The sequence below is a fragment of the Neomonachus schauinslandi genome, chromosome 3 (assembly GCF_002201575.2).
Source record: "Neomonachus schauinslandi chromosome 3, ASM220157v2, whole genome shotgun sequence".
NCBI classification, from domain to species: domain Eukaryota; kingdom Metazoa; phylum Chordata; class Mammalia; order Carnivora; family Phocidae; genus Neomonachus; species Neomonachus schauinslandi.
In genome coordinates this window covers 126,523,109-126,544,875 of record NC_058405.1, presented here as the reverse complement: position 1 = coordinate 126,544,875, position 21,767 = coordinate 126,523,109, and the positions used below count along the sequence as shown (strand labels likewise).

Sequence of the window (21,767 nt, the reverse complement as noted above, 5' to 3'; positions counted from 1 at the left end):
TTCACAGCAAAATTAAGAAGAAACTATGGAAATTCCTCATTATGTCCCCGCAATTATATAGAATTTCCCATTATCAACGTCCTCCATCAATGTACAGTTGTTGTAATTATGACCTACAGTGACACATCATAATCATCCAAAGTGTTGTACATTTTTTGGGGCTGGCAAATGCATAATGACATACATGTATATGACATATATCCATAATTATAGTATCATACAGAGTGGTTTCACTGCCCTAAAATCCTCTGTGTTCCACTCATTTTTCTCTCCCCACCTCCTAAGCCCTGGCAAAAATGGATCTTTTTACTCTTTCTATAGTTTTACCTCTTCCAAAATGTTGTGTATTTGGAATCATGAATTAGTAGCGTTTTCAGATTGGCTTCTTTCACTTAGTAATATGCATTTAAGGTTTCTTCATGTCTTTTCATAGCTTGCTAGCTCATTTTTTTAAAGTACTGAATAGCACTCCATTGTCTGGATGTACCACAGTTTATTTAAACATTCTCCTACTGACAGACATCTTGGTTGCTTCCAAGGTTTGGCAATTAGTAAAACTGCTACAGACATCCATGTACAGTATTTCTTTGTTTTTGTTTTGTTTTGCTTTGTTTTGGTGGACGTAAGTTTTCAACTCCTTTGGGTAAACACCAAGGAATATGATTGCTGGATCATTTGGTAAGAGTATGTTTACTTTGTAAGAAACCACTGAACTGTCTTCTAAAATGGCTGTACCATTTTGTATTCCCAGCAATAATGAATGAGAGTACCTGCTGCTTCACAGCCTCATCAGGATTTTGTACTGTCAGTGTTCTGGATTTCGCCATTCTAACAGGTGTGTAGTAGGCATCTTATTGTTTTAATTTGCATTTCTCCGATGACATATGGTGTGGAGCATCTTTTCATATGCTTATTTGCCATCTGTATATCTTCTTTGGTGGGGTGTCTGTTAAGGTCTTTGGCCCATTTTTTAATCAAGTCTTTTTTTTTTTAAGATTTTTTATTTATTTGACAGAGAGAGACACAGTGAGAGAGGGAACACAAGCAGGGGGAGTGGGAGAGGGAGAAGCAGGTTTCCCGCTGAGCAGGGAGCCCGATGCAGGGCTCGATCCCAGGACCCTGGGATCATGACCCAAGCCGGAGGCAGACGCTTAACCGACTGAGCCACCCAGGCGCCCCTCAGGTCATTTGTTTTCTTATTGTTGAATTTTAAGAGTCCTTTGTATATTTTGGATAATAGTCTTTTATCAGATATATCTTTTGCCCACACTTTTTTTCCAGTCTGTGGCTTGTCTTTTTATTCCTTTGAAAGTGTCTTTCACTGGGCAGAAGTTCTTAATTTTAATGTAGTCCAACTTACCATCTTTTTTCATGGATCCTGCCTTTGGTGTTATATCTAAAAAGTCATTATGACATTCAGTCCATTCATATTTTTCTTATCTTCAGGGGGTTTTATAGCTATGTGTTCATATTTACATTATGATCCATTTGAGTCAATTTTTGTGAAGGGTGTAAACACTATGTCCAGATTTAGTTCTTTGCATGTGGATATCCATTTGTTTCAGTACCATTTGCTGAAAAGATAATCTTTTCTCCACTGTAATGTCTTTGCTCCTTTTTCAAGGATCAGTTGACTATATTTATGTGGGTCTATTTCTGGACTCTAACATCTGTTCCATTGATCAATGGGTTTATTTTTTTCACTAATATCACACTGTCTTGATTAGTATAGCTTTATAGTATGTCCTGTAGTTGAGTAGTGTCAGTCCTCCAACTTTGTTCTTCTTCCAATATTACAGTGGTTATTCAGGGTCTTTTGCCTCTCCATATAAACTTAAGAATCATGTTTTTGATATTCATAAAATAACTTGTAGGTATTTTTATTGGAATTTCATTGAATCTATAGATCAAGTTGAGAAGAAATGACATCTTGATTATATTGAATCTCCTATTTATGAACCTGGAATATCTATCCATTTATTTAGTTCTTTGATTTTTTTCATCAGCATTTTATAGTTTTCCTCATGTAGGTCTTGTATATTTTTTAAGATTTATACCTAAATATTTCATTTCTTTGGGTGCTAATGTAAATGGTACAGTGTTTTTAATGTCAAATTACACTTATTCATTGCTGGCATATAGGGAAAGTTATTACTTTTGTGTGTTAGCCTTGTGTCCTGCAACCCTACTATAATTGCTTATTAATTCTGCAATTTTTTTTTGTTGATTCTTTCAGGTTTTCTACCTAGATGATTATGTCATCTCCTGCAACATTGATATGATTGCTTATTAGCTCTGGGAGTTTTTTTTGTGGATTCTTTCAGATTTTCTACATCATGTCATCTGAACAAAGAGAGGTTTATTTTTCTTCCCAGTCTATATACTTCTTATTTCTTTTTCTTGTCTTATAACATCAGCTAAAATTTCTTGTATGATGTTGAAAAGGAGTGGTGAGAGGACATTGCTTTGTTTCTGATCCTAGTGGAATTCTTTGAGTTTCTCATCATTAAGTGTGATGCTAGCTGCAGGTTTTTTGTAGATAATCTTTATCAAGTTGAGGAATTTCTTCTCTACTTCAAATTTACAAAGAGTTTTTATTATGAATGGATATTGGATTTTGTCAAATACATTTTCTGCATCCTACTGATAAGATCATGTGATTTTTCTTTTTTAGTCTGTTGATGTGATGGGTTATATTAATTGATTTTTGAATTGAGAACCAGTCTTGCATATTGGGGATAAATCCCACTTGGATGTAGGGTATAATTCTTTTTTTAATACACTGTTGGATTCAATTTGTTAATATTTTGTTGTAAATTTTTTCATCTATGTTCATGAGAGATATTGGTCTGTAGTTTTCTTTTGTTTTTGGTAATGCCTTTGCCTGGTTTAGGTATAAGGGCAATCAACGCTGGGCTTCATAAAATGAGGCAGGAATGTCCTACTGTTGCTTTTGTCCTCTGAAAGTGATTATAGAGAATAATTATAATTTCTTCCTTAAACACTTGGTAGAATTCATCAGTGAACCCATCTAGGCCTGGTTATTAACTATGGATTCAATTTCTTAATTAGATGTAGGACTAGTCAGATGTGTATTTCTTTCTGTGTGAATTTTGGCATGTTGCGTCTTTCAAGGATTTGGTTCTATTTCATCTAACTTATCAAATTTGTGGGCATAGAGCTGTTCATAGTATTCCCTTATTGCCTATTAATGTCTATGGTATATATAGAGGTGTTCTCTCTTTGACTTGTGATCTTAGTAATTTGTGTTCCCTCTCTTTTTTCCTTAGATACCCTGGCTAGAGCCATGTCAATTTTATTGATCTTTTCAAAGAACCAGCTTTTGGGTTTCATTGATTTTCTCTATTGATTTCCTATTTTCAATTTCATTGATTTCTACTCTACTCATTATCTTTTCTTCTCCACACTTAGGATTTAATTTCTTCTTCTCTTTCTAATTTCCTAAGGTGAAGCTTAAACGATTGATTTTTGATTTTTCTTCTTTCCTAATGCATACAGTCAATGCTATAAATTTCCCTCTAAGCACTGCTTTCACTGCACACCACAAATTTTGGTTAGTTGGTTTTTAAAATTTTCATTTAGTTTATAGTATTTTTAAATTTCTCTTGAGGTTTATTCTTTGACCCATGTGTTATTTAGAAGCATGTTCTTTACTCTCCACATATTTTGGGATTTTTCCAGTTATCTTCCTGTTATTGATTTCAAGTTTAATTCCATTGTGGTCTGATGGCAGACATTGTAGGATTTCTATTTTTAAAATTCCTTAAGGTGTGTTTTATAGCCCATAATGTGGTCTGTCTTGGTAATGTTCTATGTGAGCTTGAGAAGAATGAATTTTGGATGAAGTTTTTGGATGAAGTAGTCTATAGATGTCAATTTTATCCCATTGATTGATGATGCTGTTAAGTTCAACCATGTCCTTACTGGTTTTCTGCTTGCTGGATCTGCCCATGTCTGATAAAGGAGTGTTGAAGGCTTTAATTGTGATAGTGGATTTATCTATTTCTCCTAGCAGTTTTATCAGTGTTTTCCTCACATTACTTGGTGCTCTGTTGTTAGGTGCATACATGTTAAAAAGTATTATGTTTTCTTGGAGAATTGACCACTTTATTATTATGTAATATCCTTCTTTATCCATGGTAATTTTCCTTGCTTTGAGGTCTTTTCTGTCTGAAATTAATACAGTAACTCTTGCTGTCTTCTGATAGGTGTTCCATCTATTTACTTTTAGTTTCCAGCCTTAAAATTTTGAACAAATTTTCACTTTATATTTAAAGTGGATTTCTTGTAGACAACACATATTTGAGTGCTGTTTTTTGATCATCTCTGGGAATGTGTTTTAATTGGTGCATTTAGATCGATGTTCAAAGTGCTTTTGATATAGTTGGATTATTATCTACAATATTCATTACTGTTTTCTACTTATTGCCCTGGTCTTTGTTCCTCTTTTGGTTTGCCATTCTTTTTCTATCTTTTATAGTTTTAATGGAGCATTTTTGTATGATTCTGTTTTTTCTCCTTTCTTAGAATAGAAGTTATGCTTCTTAAAAAGTGCTTTTCCTAGAGTTTATAATATACATTTACCACTAATGCAAGTCTACTTTCAAATAACACTGTACCAGTTAATGGGTATTGTGAGTACCTTATAATAACAATTCCTCCCTCCCATCCCTTGTATCATTGTTGTTATTCATTTTACTTGTATATAAGCATACCTAAGCATCAAATACATTGCTGCTATTATTATTTTGGACAAGTTTTGACTGTTAGATCAATTAGGAATAAGAAAAATAAGTTTTAATTTTACCTGCACTTCATTCTCTGATGCTCTTCCATTCTTTATGTAGATCTGAGTTTTGGGCCTATATTGTCTCCCTTCTCTCTAAAGAACATCTTTTAACGTTTCTTGCAAGATAGGTCTACTGGAACAAAATCTCTCAACATTTGTTTGAAGAAGTCTTTGTTTCTTCTTCACTGTCAAAGTATAATTTTGTAGGTGCAAAATTCTAGATTGGTGTTTTTTTTCTCCCCATACTTAAAATACTTCACTCCACTCTCCTCTTGCTTGCATGGTTTCTGAGAAGGTGGATATAATTCTAACCTTTGTTCCTCCCTAAGTAAGGTTGTATTTTTTTCCTCTGGCTTCTTTCAGGATTTTTCTTTATCTTTGATTTTTAGTAGTTTTAAAATGATATACCTAGATGTAGTTTTTTGGGCATTTATCCTGTTTGATGTTCTGAGTTTCCTGGATCTGTGGTATGGTGTCTGAAATGAATTTGGGGGATTTCTCAGTTGTTATTATGTCAAATATTTCTTCTGTTTCTCTTTCTCTTTCTTGTTCTTCTGGCATTCACATTATGCATATGTTACACCTTTTTGTAGTTTTCTCACAGTCCTTGGATATTCTGTTCTGTTTTCTTTAATCTTTATTCTCTTTGTTTTTCAGTTTCCAGTGTTTCTATTTATATAACCTCAAGTGCAGAGATTCTTTCCTCACTCATGTCCAGTGTACTAGTAAGCCCATCAAAGGCATTCTTCATTTCTGTTACAGTGTTTTTGATCTCTAGCATTTCTTTTTGGTTCTTTATTAGGATTTACATTTCTCTGCTTGCATTGCCCATCTGTTCTTTCATGCTGTCTACTTTATTTATTAGAGCACTTAGCATATTAATCATAATCATCTTAAATTCTTAATCTGATAATTCCTGCCCTGTCTGATTCTGATGCTTACTCTTCTCTTCATACTGTATTTTGTGCCTTTTGGTATGCTTTGCAATTTTTTCATGACAGCTGAACATAATGTATCAGGTAAAAGGAACTGTTTTATAGTCCTTTTAATATGTTGGTAAGGTGTTGGAAGAGGGGACACATTCTATAGTCCAGTGATTAAGTCCCAGCCTTTCAATGAGTCTGTGCCTTTGAACTGTGAAATTCACAATTATTTCTCAGTTTTTTTCTCCTCCCCACTGGGTGACATGAAATGTCTGGAGTGGGCTGGAGTTGGGTATTTCCCTTTTCCCAGGTCAGTTAAGCTTTAATAATACTCCAGAAAGTTAGGCTCTGGTTAACTGGTTTCTCCTGAGTGTAGGCCTTGTTAAGAAGAACAGAGTGCGCTGGTGTAAATCAAAATGGCTCCTTTCCCTTTCCCCTACAGGCAACATGGAAGGATGTTTCTCCAATATTTACTGTGGGAACTTAAAGTCTAGCTCCTAGAAGTACCTCTAACAATAATGTGGAGACTCCTTCTATGTGTCCCCCTGGAGATTTTAACTCTCAGGGTTGTCCACACTGAACCTCCAGCTGTTCATCAATTGTAGTTCAGGTTTTCCTGTCCCTGCACTAGTTTCTGCAGAGGTTTCCCCTCATGAGTCTCTGCTCCAGTAAGCCGTGACTCCGTGTTTTCCTGTCTCCACCTTGAATCTTGGGAGCAGAGGCTTTCACTATGCCCTCTTCTCCCTTACAGATCCAGGAAGAGTTGATGATCAGTCTGCTCAGCTTTTCACTTATTGGTAGGAAGGAGTTGTGACTTCCAAGCTCCTTACATGTGGAACTGGAAACTGGCCCTTGATAATCTGTTTAAAAGGTAATTACCAGTCTTGTTTTATATCCAAAAATGCATCCAGAAACAGTTCACTTATTTTTCCTTCTGCACTGTCATGAATTTGGATGAAGCCACCAGCATCCACTTCCTGAACTAATCCTGTGGATTCTTAATTAGTGTCTCCATTTCTGTTGCCCTCACTTTAATCAGTTTTTCACACTGTAGCAAGAATAAATCTAACATGAGGAGATCATTTCACTACAACTACTTAATGCTCTTTGATGGCTCTCTTAGGCACATAGAGTAACACTGTTTAACACGCACAGCCTAATACACCTGCTCAAACTGCTGCCCACTACTCTAAACCCAGTCAGAACTATGGCTGCTTTTGCTCTCGTCTAAATTAGGCAAATAATTGAGTCCAGCTCTTTTCCATCTCTAAGCCTTCTTACCCACCATTCCCTCACACCCTAAATCTTATTAATTCGTTTTTTTTAAGATTTTATTTATTTATTTGAGAGAGAGAGAGAGATAGATAGTGAGGGCAAGAGTGGGGGCGGTGGAGCTGGGGGAGGGAGAAGCAGGCTTCCTGATGCGGGGCTCGATCCCAGGACCCCAGGATCATGACCTGAGCCCAAGGCAGACGCCTAACCAACTGAGCCACCCAGATGCCCCAGTCTTATAATTCTTCAGGTCTTAGTTTTATTATTTCATCCCCCTACAAGCCTTCCCTGCACACCAATCTAAATAATTGCCTGTTATTCTTCATAGTACTCTATTCCTTACATTTATAGCACTTGTCACCATTTTAAATTAACACATTAATGTGTGCACCTTTTAAAATCTATGTTCTTTTGTTAGGCTAATCATGAGTTTAGAGGTCATGCTTGTTTATGTTTAACTAAATAATATCCATGGACTTCTAACTTCAGTTCCAACATGTAAAGAGCTTGGAAGCCATCGCTCCCGTCCTTACCAGAAAAAAAAAAAAAAAAAAGCTGAACAAACTGAAAATCAATCACTTTCTTGGATCCACTAGAGAGTTAAATTTGCAGGCCAAATCACCACCTCAAAATCTGGGGGGAGAGGAGAATCCAGAGAGTCACAGTTGAGATCTGTTTACCTGAAGGAGAAGATACTGGAGCCATAACTATTAGAAACAGTTAAATGGTATGCATAAATGATGGATTGCTAGAAGATGAGTATGAATAAGCATGAGAGTGAGCAACTCCTTGGGGGTACAGTCTCAGGGGGCAGGCGAGCACAGTTTCATGAATTATTACCTCTAAAACCCCACCTGGTTCTAAGGATAAAGAGCTGAGAAATATCCCCTTAAACCTATGGTAGAGGCAAGGGAATTTTAATCATCGTGAAATGCAACTGAAACAAAGTGCCACTCTCAAGGGTAAAACCCTTTCTTTTTTTTTCTCTTTTTATTTTTATTTGCATTTATTCTATGCAGAATTTACTCTCGGGCCATAAGTTTTTGTTTCTTCAGTTTCTTCTGGGGTATCTTTTTCTTCTGTGCAACCTTCTCTTCTGGTTTAGGAACAATCTGCTCTTTTTCAGTAAGGATCATCTCGATGTGGCCCGGAGAGCTCATTTATGGGTTCCGGCCATGAGCCCTGTATGTTCTACGCCACATCCTGGGGGCATTGTTCACCTGGGTGTGCTCAGTGACCAGAGAATCGACATCTAAACCCTTAAGTTCAGCATTACTCTCTGCATTTTTAAGCATGTGCAGTAAAAATTCAGCACTCTTCTTGGGCCACCGACCCTGTGTCCAGCCCCACTGTTTGGCCTGGGCACACCTACCAACTCCACCATTGTAGCGAAGGAATGGCACACACCGCTTCTGCAAAGTGACGTCTTTCAGATACGAGATGGTTTTTCGCATATGCATACCCTTGATGGCCTGGGCAGTTTCACGTGTGTTCTTAAAGTGAACATGAAGATTTGAACCTCTTGATTTACAGGATTTCATAGGGTTTTCTGGGTCAAATGAATAGAGAACCATTTTCAGAGGTCACCTCAGGTCACTTAGGGGAAGAGGTAAAGAGTAAAACCCTTTATAAGAAGCTTACTCCAACTAGGGAAGGGCGTTTCTCTAGTCCCCTTTAGCCTTCCTGTCTCACCTATATGGAAAGAAAAAAAAAAAAAAGAGAGCAGTACCTCTGGAGAAGCACTTGTGAAGGTCACAGTAAGAGACAGGCCTTTTAAACACAGAAATTTAATCATAAGATTATAGAATGCTTCACTTCCCCATATCTTATCACCCCATCATCATATCCCCATATCCCCATATCCCCATATCATCTAAGGATGATAAGTCCTTATTATACAGGACTCTTGTATAATAACAATGGATTATAGCTGAAAGAACTGAAAGAGTGGAAGAGTAATCATTGTGAAATACAGTGTATTACAGTTAAAAGTGCCGTACCGCACAGACATTCTCTGAAGAAGAGTACTTAGAGAAGCCCAAAGTCAAGAAAAGAGACAGAAGACAAAGATGATAGAGGAATTTAGAGTCTCTGACACCTATAACTACAGTAACATTTTCATCAGAGAAGCTATTTAAAAATAACAATTATTATCATGTTAAGGTGTTTAATGGGAAAAAACAAACATACAAGAACAGAGGAGTAATGAAAGCGGAGATGAAAGTGAGATAGAATCTCTAAAAAAGATAAAAAAGAAATGCTAAAAACAAAAACACTTAGCAGAAATGAAGAATGCCTTTCTTTGATGGACTCATCAGTAGAGTAGATACAATGAAATGAAGAAAGGCTGTTTAAAGACAGGTCAATAGAAACTTTTCAGTCTGAAATGCAAAAGGAAAAAAGAGTGGTAGAAGAAAAAGAACAGAACTTCCAAGAATTGAGGAACAATATTAAAAAGTATAACATACATGTAATTTAAACACAGAAGAAAGCAGGAACAAAAAAAGAAGAAATATTTAAAGGAATAATGACCAAGAGTTCTCCAAAATTACTGACAGACATGAAATTACAGATCTTGGAGGCTCAGAGGACAGGTTAAATGACAACAAACCAAACCAAAATAAAACAAACAAGCAACTTCAACAACACAGCTGGACATATTATTTTCAAACTGCAGAAAACCAAAAACAGAGAAAATATTGAAAGAAGCCAGAGCAAAACAAAGAAGTAGAGGAGCAAAGATAATACTTATAGGGGACTTCTCAGCCACAAAAACAGTAAACTGAAATATTTAAAGTGTTGAAAGAAAAGCCCACTAACCTAGAACATTATATTCAATAAAATTAAACTTCAAAAGTAAAATAGATACAAGGCTTTTTCAGACAAACAAAAACAGAGAAAATTCATTACCAGCAGATCATCTCTGCAAGAAATGTAAGAAATTCTTTAGGCAGAAGGAAATTTATATAAGCCAGAAATTCAGATTTATGCAAAGAAGGAATGTCTCAGAGAAGGAATAAATAAAAGTAGTAAAAAAGCTTTTAGTTTTCTTAGTCTTAATTGCTCTAATATATAACTGTTTACTAAGAGTAATATAATAGTTATAATATATTGGGTGATTATAGCATAGAGACAAATGAAATAATTGACAGGAATGTTATATAGAATGAGAGGGAGAAATTAGAAATACTCTGTTATAAGGTACTGGTATTATACAAGGTACCCATACTATACATGAATTGTGTAGTTTTATTTGAAGATAGATTTAAATTACTTAAAAATGTGTATTGGAATTTGAGGGCAATCACTAAAAGAATTAAGGAAATATAACTGGTATTTTGAGAAAAGACTGCAGTTGACCATAGGTAACAGAAACCATGGAAAGTGAAACCATGAATAAAGAGAAACTACTGTACTCTCTTTTTTCCTTGGTTAAATTGATTAAAGATTTATCGATTTGTCTGATAACAAACCTTGGGTTTTGTTAATTTACTCTATTACTTCTTTTGTTTTTGATGTCACTGACTGCTGCTCTAATTTTATTATTCTTTTCTTTTAAAATCTCCTTGATTTAGGTTTCAATTACTCTTTCTCTAAGGTGGGAATTTAGGTTATTGATATAAATGTTTTATTCTTTTCTAAGATAAGTGTTTAGGGCTATAAGTTCTAAGCCAAGTTTTTGTTGTAGTCCATGAGTTTGATAAATTATATTCATATTTAGTTAAAATATTTCTTCAATCTCTCTTGAGGCTTCTTATTTGACCCAGATGTTATTCTGAACTATGTTGGTTACTAATATTTTGGGATTTTTCCTGCTATCTTTCTGCCATTGATTCCTGGTTTAATTCCATTGTGGTCTGAGAATATACTTTGTATCATTTCTATCTTTTTAAGTTTGTTCAACTGTATTCTATAGCCAAGAATATAGTCTATCTTGCAGAATAGTTCATGTGAGCCTCAGAATAATGTATATTCTGCTGTTAAATGGAATACTCATTCTATAAAAGTCAATATTCGCTATGACCAAGTGGAATTTATTCCTGATATTCAAGGTTGGTTCAGTATTTGAAATAAATCTGTGTAATCGACAATATCAATAAGCTAAGGGAAAACATAATATGATCATATCAATTGATGGAGAAAAGGCATTTGACAAAATTTATCACCCATTCACAGTAAAAAAAAAAAATCTCAGCAAACTGGGAAGTGAAGGGAATTTCCTTAACCTGATTAAAAAAAAATCTATGAAAAGCCCACTGCTAACATCATGCTTAACGGTGAAAAACAGTATGGTTTCCTCCTAAGATTCGTAACAAGGAAAGAATGTCTTCTCTTAGTATTCCTCTTTAACACCATACTAAAAATCCTACTAGTGCAATAAGATAAGAAAAGGAAATAAATTGTATATGAATCTCTAAGGAAGAAATCAAACTGTCTTAATTTGCAGATGATATTATTGTCTATGCAGAACACCCCCAAAAAACCTCCAGGAATGAATATGCCACTGTATCAGGGCCACAGGATTAATATATAAAAGTAAATATATAGAAGTCAATTACTTTCAAACATTCCATAAACGAAGTATTGGAATTTGAAATTTTAAAAAGAACATCAACAATAGCACCAATGCCTCCATGAATATTTAAAAATAAATCTAACAAAATATGCACAAACCTATATGTCAAGCTACAAAACTCTAAAAGAAAAAAAATCAAAAGAACCAACAAAAGGAAAGATAGTATTTGATCATGGATCAGAAGACTCAATATTGTTAAGATGAAATTCTTCCCAACTTGATCTACAGATCCACACAATTCCAATCAAAATCCCAGCAAGCTACTTTTTTTGTATATTGAGAAATTGATTCTAAAATTTTCATGGAAAGGCAAATGATCTAGAATAGCCAGCACAATACCAAAGATGAAGGAAAACAAAGTTGGAGGATTCACACTACCAAAATTCAAGACTTACTCTAAAGGTACAGTAATCAACACGGCATGGTATTAGCGAAAGAATAGACACATGGATCAATGGAACATATTAGAGAGATCAGAAGAAGATCCACACAATTATATTCACCTGATCTTTGAATAAGAACAAAGGCAATTCAATGGAAAAATCATCTTTCTCAATAAGTGATGCCAGAAGAGTTTGATGTCTATGTAGCAATAAAATTAGACACATACTTCAGATGTTTCACATAAATGAACACAAAATGTATAAAATTAAATATAAAATACAAAACTATAAAACTACTTGAAAAATATTAGATCTTGATGAATTTGAATGTTTAATACAACATCAAAAGCATGATCCATGAGTAAAAAATGAACTTGATGAGTTGTACTTTATTATAAAGAAAATTTCCTTCTTTGCAAAAACTATTCTTCAGGGAATGAAAAGTCTCAATCTGGGAAAAAGTATTTGCAAACACACACCTGATAGAGGACTATTATCCAAAATATACAAAGAATTCTTAAAACTCAGCAATAAGAAAACAGCACAATTAAAAAATGATCAAAAGATCTAAACAGAAATCTCACTAAAAAGATATGATTTGTGTTCATCAGTTGTGACGGATGTACCACTCTGGTGGCAATGTTGATAATGAGAGAGTCTCTGCATGTGTCGGGGGACAGGTAGTATATAGGTTATCTCTGTACCTTCTGTTCAATTTTGCTGTGAACCTAAAGTTGCTCTAAAAAATAAAGGTTATTCAAAAATAAAATAAACTGAAATGTACCTAAATAATTTCCTTTCCTTAACTACTCAGACAGGACTCAGAAAAAATGTTGAATTGGAGAAATAGAAAACAAAAAAAAAGTAGAATATATGCAGATGGAAAATAATCACATGAAAGCTGCTTACCATCATTTGTCATTAGGAATTTGAAAATCAAAACAATGAGACACCATTATATCCCTATTGGAATAGTTGAAGTCTAAAAGCTTACAACCAAATTCTGATGACCCATGGATCAATAATAATTCTTGCTCATTGATGGTGAGGATGCAAATGAGTACAGCCACTTTGGCAGTTTCTTGCAAAGCTAAATATAGTTTTATCTGATAATTCAGAAATTATGCTCCTAGGTATTCACATAACTGATTTGAAAATTTATGTCTACATGGAAACCTGAATAATATTTATAGGAATCATAATCATCCCAAACTGGAAGAACCAAGATACCTTTCAAGAGATGAATGGATAGTACTGTAGTATATACATCCATATAATGATTTCTTCCTTGCTGATTTGGATGCCTTTTATTCCTTTTTGTTGTCTGTACATCCATACAATAAAAGTTATAAAAAGAAATGAGTCATCAAGCCACATAAAGACATGGATGAATTGTAAATACATATTGTTAAGTGAAAGAAAACAGTCTTAAGAGACTATGTACTCTATAATTCCAAGTATGTGATATTTGGCAAAGATAAAACTATAGAGATGATGAAAATATCAGTAGTTGCCAGGGTGCAGAGGGCACAGGGTTTGAACTTGTGAAGCACAGGGTATCTTTTAGGATGCTGAAACTATTTTGTTTGAAAGTCTAATGGTGGCTACATGACACTACACACTTGTCAAAACCCAAAGATCTTTACATCATATCAGTGAATCTTAATGTATACAAATTTAAAAAAAAATCATTTAAGAGGCCAGGAGATCCATGGACGGAATGCAGAAAGTGCCAAAACAGTTCAACTGTTTTACAGATGTACAAATAGTTTTCACTGAAATATACGGAGAAAAGATGGTCAACTAAGTAACTTTGTAAATAAATGGAGTCTGTAAGACAAAAGACAAAAGCAAGTGTACATAAGTACTGTACTCTAGTTGATATAGTTGTGTCTTACGAGGGTAAGGTCAACAATTCTGAAACCGCTCTAAGTATATGCTGGAATTGAATAATTAGGTAAATGGATGGCAGATGATGGCAGCTAGGTTTCTCATTGTTTTAATGAGAGATTACAGATAAGCAATGAGAAAAGGCTAGAATGATCCATGTGGTAATGCTTTAGAGTTAGAGATATCATATGAACTCACGTTTGGCTTAACATAGATACGGATAGTTACAAGGGAAATATTTATAGATACTCGTATAAACATGGGTTAGTATACACAAATATTTATTCCCTTGCTTTGTTAACTCAGAGGAACTAGAGGCAATAACACCTCAATATTAATATGCACCTAACACCCACTTCTTGTTTTCTAATGCATATCTCCAATATAAGGACCTGGGGATTTTTGAGAAATGGCTGATTCTAGGACTAGTACAGAAAATATAAATATTGAACCTTGATTATATTGCAGCAAAAGAAAGTAAGGAAATAGTTTAAAACAATACCAAGAAAGGACGACAACAAGAAAGGACCCATTTGATGGGTGTACGTCCAAGGGTATGTGCTGTAGGATACAGCTGAAAGAGTATCCAAAGGCAAATTTGGTGCCATTTCAGCAACAAAGTTAAGTAGGAATGAATTATAACCTGCAATATAAAATAAATATCCACGAGTCCATATGATACAAATAAATGATTGAGTTAATAAATGAATGGAGGAGAATAGCCAAAATTCTTAAGCAGAAGAATTTCAAATAATTTTTGTGCTTACTCTGCCCTTAAGAAAGTGGAGCATAACTGCCCACTTTTTAAATGTGGCCTGTGCATAGTGACTTCATTTCAAAGAATAGACTATACAAAGGGAAAAGAGGAAGACTTTTACAGTGGAGAAACCTGACAAACACTACCTCAGCTAGGTAATCAAGATTAATATCAGCAGTAATAAATCATGCTGATAGTATGTACTCTTGATATGATGTTATGAAAATGGCACTTTACCTCTGTGTTCTTTCTCCCTCAAACACAAAATCCCTGTGTAATCATGAGGAAAAGATCAGATGAATCCTCATTTAGGGATGGTTCTACAAAATAACCGACCAGTACTTTTCAAAATGTCTAGGTCATCATAAACAAGTAAAGTCTGAGGAACCTAAGAAGACATATCTTCCAAATGTAATTTAGTATCCAGGATGGGTTCCTGGAACATTAGGTAAAATATAAGGAATTAAACTTTGGTTAATAATGTATCAATTTTGGTTCATTAATTGTAACAAATGTGTCATACTAATGTACTATGCTAATAATAGGGAAAATAGGATGTGGATTATATGGGAACTCTGTACAGTCTTTGCAATTTTTCTGTAAATCTTAAACAGTTCTAAAATAAAACATTTATCTATCATAAAAGAATACAAGAGACTTTCACTTAGTAAATCTTTATTGAGCTAATGATTAGCAGCTGCCTAGTGGACTGAGCTGACAGGTATTCTGAGATCCAGTTGAAGATCATCAAAGTGTCTCTACAGATTAAAACTGTTTGTTAATATTTTTGGTGAGATGTGAGGTGTCAGAGGGCAGGATTAGGTGGGGAATGCCCTGCATTTACATCTGATAATAAAATCCCCTCAATTCATACACGAAGTAATTGAGGGCCATGGGAGCCATAGGTACCAAAACTAAGAGAATTCCTAATATTGGTCAGATGTGTTGAAGTTGCAGGTTTTGTCCTAGGTTGTACCCTTACTCCAGTTTACTGGTTGAGTCACCTTGCACAAGGTCTGTACAAGTGTTGACCTTTGTTACGCTGTAATAACGTACTAGGTACTGAGTTCTGGGCACTGTTCTAAACACTTCATTATGTATTGACTCATTTTATGCATACACACAGATGTGTGCTCACACACACGTGCACACACACACACACAAGGAAAATTTATGAGGCCAATTCTATTATTTCCCCTATTTTACAAAGAGGTTAAATAACTTGTCCCTAGGTCACCAACTGAGCAAATGTCAGAGCCAGCAGTCAAATCTTAGTAGTCGGGGCCGGTGTCTATGTCCATAATATATTTTTGTCTTTACTCTATATGAAGACAAAACAGCATAATCATCAGTCTCTGGCTGTTTGGGTAGAACTGAAACCCTTGACTCTTTTTTTTTTCCCCAGCTCTATTGAAATATAATTGACAAAATATTGTGTAAGTTTAAGGTGTACAATGTGTTGATTTGATACACATATATTGCACTGTGATTACCACTGTAGTGTTAGCTAATGTCTCCATCATGTCACATGGTTATCATTTCTTTTTCTGGGGTGAGAACATTTAAGATTTACTCTCTTAGCAACTTTCAAGTAAATAGTATGGTATTGTTATCTATAATCACAATGCTGTTCATTAGATGCTCAGAACTTATCCATCTTCTAACTGGGAGTTTGTACTCTGACAAATGTCTTTCCATTTCTCCCATCCCCCCGGCCCCTGGTAACCACCACTGTATTCTCTATGAGTTCAAGTATTTTAGATTTCACATATGGGTGAGTTCATACAGTATATGTCTTTCTCTGTTTGACTTATTTCACTTAGCTTAATATCCTCGAGGTCCACTGCCTCATACCTGTCAGAATGGTTATTATCAAAAACACAAGAAATAAAAAGTGTTGGCAAGGATGTGGAGAGAAGGAAACTCCTATGTACTGTTGGTGGGAATGTAAACTGCGTTAGCCACTATGGAAAAAAGTATGGAACTTCTTCAAAAAATTAAAAAATAGAACTACTATATGATCCAGCAATCCCACTTCTGGGTATTTATCCAAAGGAAATGAAAACAAGACATCAAAGTGATATCTGTACTCTCATGTTCACTGCAGCATTTTTTTTCTTTTCTTTTCTTCTTCTTATTTTTTATGTTATGTTAGTCACCTTACAGTACATCATTAGTTTTTGATGAAGTGTTCCATGATTCATTGTTTGCGTATAACACCCAGTGCTCCATGCAGTACATGCCCTCCTTAATACCCACCACCGGGCTACCCATCCCCCCACTCCCCTCCCCTCTAGAATCCTCAGTTTGTTTCTCAGAGTCCATAGTCTCTCATTGTTCGTCTCCCCCTCTGATTTTCCCCCCTTCATTTTTCCCTTCCTTTTCCTAATGTCCTCCATGCTATTCCTTATGTTCCACAAATAAGTGAAACCATATGATTATTGACTTTCTCTGCCTAGATGCCCTACAATAGATGAATGGATAAAGACGATGTGGTCCATATATACAGTGGAATATCACTGCAGCATTATTCACAGTAGCCAAGATACAAAAACAACCTAAATGTCCATCAATGTATGACTGGATAAAGAAGATGTGAGATATATATATTTACTGGCATTTAACTCCTATGGTCTCTACTTATCACCATCTTAATGAAGGTGTCAGCCTGAAACCTTTCACTATGTAGTAAAAGAATGTGCCCAAATTCACACTGCTAATATGTCAGACAGCAACAACTGAAACCAATGTCTCCTTAATCATATAGGCCATGCTCTTAACTATTCTGTAGCAAGGTGACACTTCCCCAGTATCCAACCCTCATAAATGACACATGCAGTTTCGTTTATTAAAGACACGATAAAAATGCAATTTTTTGCATAAAACGCAATTTCCGGACTTGAGTCTTTTAGGTTCTCTGCAATTATTTCAAAGAAAACTTGTTACTCTGCCTTCATTTTCTTTTTGCTATTTGGGAATTCATTACTCTGGATAGTGTTAAAAATTGCTCCAGTAATAATAGTTTGGATTTGCTATTCATATTGTGTTCAAGTATTAACTTATCTACACAAAATATCTACTGTTTACAAAACATATGGATGCCAACATTTTTTATATTATCACAGAAAATAAAGGTACTTGAGCAATCTCTCTTTTATGCTGGGGTTAGCCTTTCAGTGTTCAACAATACTGTGTGCTTCTTTTAAAATGATTTACTTATCAGTATATTATGAAACAGAAGCCTTAACCATTGTCTCTAGTTGTAATATTATTGAATACTCACGTTTACCTTCTGAAGCATTTTCCTTAGAATAGAAATACAAAACAGTAGTGCAGGCTTTGTTAAATTTGCCACTTCTCTGATACATGAAAAATACTTGAGTTGAGGACAGCATTTCAATGGTACTGAAAAACCTGAGGGTCTTCAAGCAAATAAAGACTTTTTGTCATTCTCATCTGTATTAGACTAGCAAATTGAATCAAAACTCTTTGACAGTGCTAAATTTTCAGATTTTTCCCCAAGACTACCTTTGCCTTCTCAGCTAGGGCAACTTGAATGAATGGGTCAAATTTATGGTTTTTTTTTTTTTATATAAGAGGTATGTATTTGCATTTATATATATGTACTTGTAAGCATATATGCCTTTACTCTGTAGTATACACAATATGTGCGTCTTAATGTTATGATGAGAACTAACATACCAGTGAACAGAGGTGAAGGAGAAAACAAAAACATTATGTGCCAGTAACCAAATCAATTAGTCATACATGTCTGAACAAAAAATAAAATTCTGTTTTAGATGGATCTCTCTGATACTTGCTTGAGAAATGTTTAATTTTTTTTTTACATTTTATAAATTTGTGTTTGATTTTGAATTTTTTTCCTTCACATATAAAAACCTCCTTCACTGTGCCCCTTCAGTTAAAACATGCCATAATAATAGTCCAGGCTTATCATTTTTCCTCTTCTACTTTCCATTATTGCTAGCAGCACGACAGCTCTCCTATCACCCAGGGTTACAACCTTGAGTCCATCTTTGATTATCTCTCTTTCTACCTTGTGTCTAGGACCTTTCTATGTCCTGCCATTTCTTTCTTTTATAATGTTTGAAAAGCTAGTTTCTTCTTTTTTGGTTTCTACCACCAAGACCCCAATCTACTTTCTTTTATTTTCTTTTATTTCTGCTCCAACTATTGCAATCTTCCACATTCTTGCCTCCATATCTTTCTTCTTCCATCTCAACTACTAGGTTGCTGTAAAGTCCAAGTATCTATTGGCACGTCTAAACCAGAGGAAAGAAAATGGCTTAACTTCAAAATGAATGTATTGAAAAGCAGAAGCCACTGTTTGTTAAAGGTACAAACGATTATCAACATTTCAAAAAGTGCATCCCATGGAACTTTTAGTCTTTCAAGATCTTACACACACACACACACACACACACACACACACACACACGTGTGCTCAAATAATCTTGGGAAATACTGCATACAATGTCTTCTCTTAAAGACTCAAATTCACACCAGCTTACTTGAAGTTATGGGAAGTCCTGTAGGAACACGAATCATTTTTAACATTTTTAAGACAATATTTCTTAAATTCTTTTGACATATAATCACTCCTACTCTTTTTAATTTTTTTTTTTTTTTTAGTATAACACGGAGGGTGCATTTTGGGAAGTGATTCTATGCTATCACCTTCCTCTATTTACATTTTCCCTTAAAAAGAAGAGCAAAGTCTGGGATTGCCCTAATTTAAAAAATGTAGAGATTCCAGTGAACCATAACCACCATGCCCGAAACCCAAAGAAAGCCTCACCTCCTAGGAACAGCTTTGTCAGTGACTTATTTCCCCTGATGGAAAGATTTATACAGATGATTTATACCAGAAGTGGCTAATTTGGAAGCATTTTCACTGCTGTCTTCATGGAAATCTTTCTCAATTGTGCTAAAGCAAGAAGGGGTATTTCCCACCTCCAGGCTTCACTGTCAAGCTTTCTTCCATCTTCCTGCAGTCTATATGAAAAAATGAGGCAACAAACAACAAAAAGGGCTTTATATACCAAAAGCTTAATGTCTTGTCATCTTTTAATGTAAATTCATGTCAGTCTGGGACAGTGTTTACTATGCACTCTACAGCTCACTGTTTGCTGTATAAGCTTAATGAATTTGCCACTGATCAATCAGTGTATCACAAACTCTTTATGGAGCTTACTGTGTGGGAGGTGTAGCTCTCAGCCACATTATCTGACAAAAGTGTCTGTATAAGCAGTCATCCTGAAGTGCTGATTCTGTTATTTGATTTGGGATTAAACAGTCTGTTGCAAGCCATCTGCTTTCCTATGCACACGTCCTTGAGAGGTTAGATTTCTACTGATACTGCCCCATAACTCTAACTGGTATTTGAAAGATCAGAATTCGCTTAGACATATGCCACTGAAATTGCTGGTCTTGTCCTACAGGACTGTCCAGATTTTGACGTGGGGGCCCGAATCAGGAAAAAGTGTACTTTTCTCACATTGTTGCTGAGTCAGAATCCTGCTGCATTTGGCCACGTGCCGTGAGACCTGAGAGTACTTGCCTGACAAAGTTTTACAACAGTTCATGCTCCTGAGGGTATGAAAGTGTGTGCTGGCTGTTCAAGCCTTATCTCCTGATGACTCCCAAAGAACGCACTCCTCTGGCCTATGCCTGATTACTCTGCAGAAACTCCTGTGGTTTCTGCTATCTCAGCAACTTCTGGAAATACCCTACTGAAAACATGCATATGTAGTAAGTACAAGTCTCTGCCTTCGTATTTGAAACAGAAAATGGTTGTGGTTCAATTCTAGGCAACCCAATCAAATAAAAACCTACTTCATTAATAATCTGACTATTCTCGAAGTAGATTTTGTGTGGGCCTCTATGCATAGAAATAACTTTATTTTTCTTTGGATGTGTATGTGTCATTGTATGCTGAAGCAGATACTTCTGGAAGTTCCCAGATGTGTACCCCATTAATATTGCTTTGGTTTGGGATCTGGACCCCACTTCTTATCTACTCCAATCAAATAAAAGAAATAGCCAGAAGGCAAAAGGTGAAGGACAGGACAATGTGGGCCACAAAATAACTGGTTATACTTATTTATTCATTTATTTTACTGTTTTTATTTCTCCATATTACCACTGTACTGATTTCCCTCCAGAACCAGTAGAAACTGAAAAAAAAAAAAAGGAAATGGAGACTATAGTCTAATGAGAATATATGAATGGATGAAACTATGAACCAATGAATATTTGAGCACAAATTTGATGACTGGTGCTGTGTTAGGTACTGACATAAGAGGGTGACCAATCTGAGTATGATCTGAGATTGGGGCAAATGCCCACAAGTACATAGGGAATTACAGTGTGGAAAATGCTGTGATTAGGAAGGTATAGCATTCTATGGAAACTCACAGGAGAGGTCCTTAACTCATTCCTGGAAAATTCTATAACATTTAGATGGCTTTTAAGTAAGGGAATGGGAAAAACCTTGTAAGGGGAAGATGAAATATTTGTAATCACGATGACCTTAGTTATAGGATTACGTCTACAAAGGAAGCATTTTGCCAAAGAGTCTTTCTGTACTTTAAAAAAAACTGCAGTTGTAAGTATTGTTAGGTTGCTCAATGATGTAGGTAAGAAAAGCCATGAGATAAAGTCCACTTGAATTTAATTTTAGGAAAAAAATTGTTTCTGTAGATTTTCAGTCTTCCTGTGTTCCTAAAACAGAATCTATCCAACAGTGTCTATTTTCCAAGTTGTATCAGTGGCTAAAAATCTTTAAGGCAAATTTGTTGCCTAATGAAGGCAATCTTTTTAATTTTAGTGCCTGAATGCCCTTACTTCTTTTAAGTTGAGCCAGTTTTTGTGTTGTCTGTTTGTATTATTTGTTTAAATATCTAATTGTACATTTATTTGCACCATGAGAACATATACATTCATGGGAACTATCTCTGAAATTGCAGTAGGATGGATATGAAATTTAGAAATAGGGTTCATTTATTTTTACTGTTAGATTTGAAATTTATTTTTATATCTAATGTTGTCTCTGCTACATAAGCTGAAAAACTGATCTATTTTATATGTGTACTTTATTATGAAGACCCATAATGCTAAGGAACATTTTATTTTT

General features: G+C 35.1%; 1 pseudogene; it reads right to left on the bottom strand.

Annotated features, from left to right (window-relative positions):
- Nucleotides 1-8,027: 8,027 nt before the first annotated feature.
- Nucleotides 8,028-8,579, bottom strand: LOC110592091 (annotated as a pseudogene).
- Between the last annotated feature and the right edge of the window lie 13,188 nt (nt 8,580-21,767).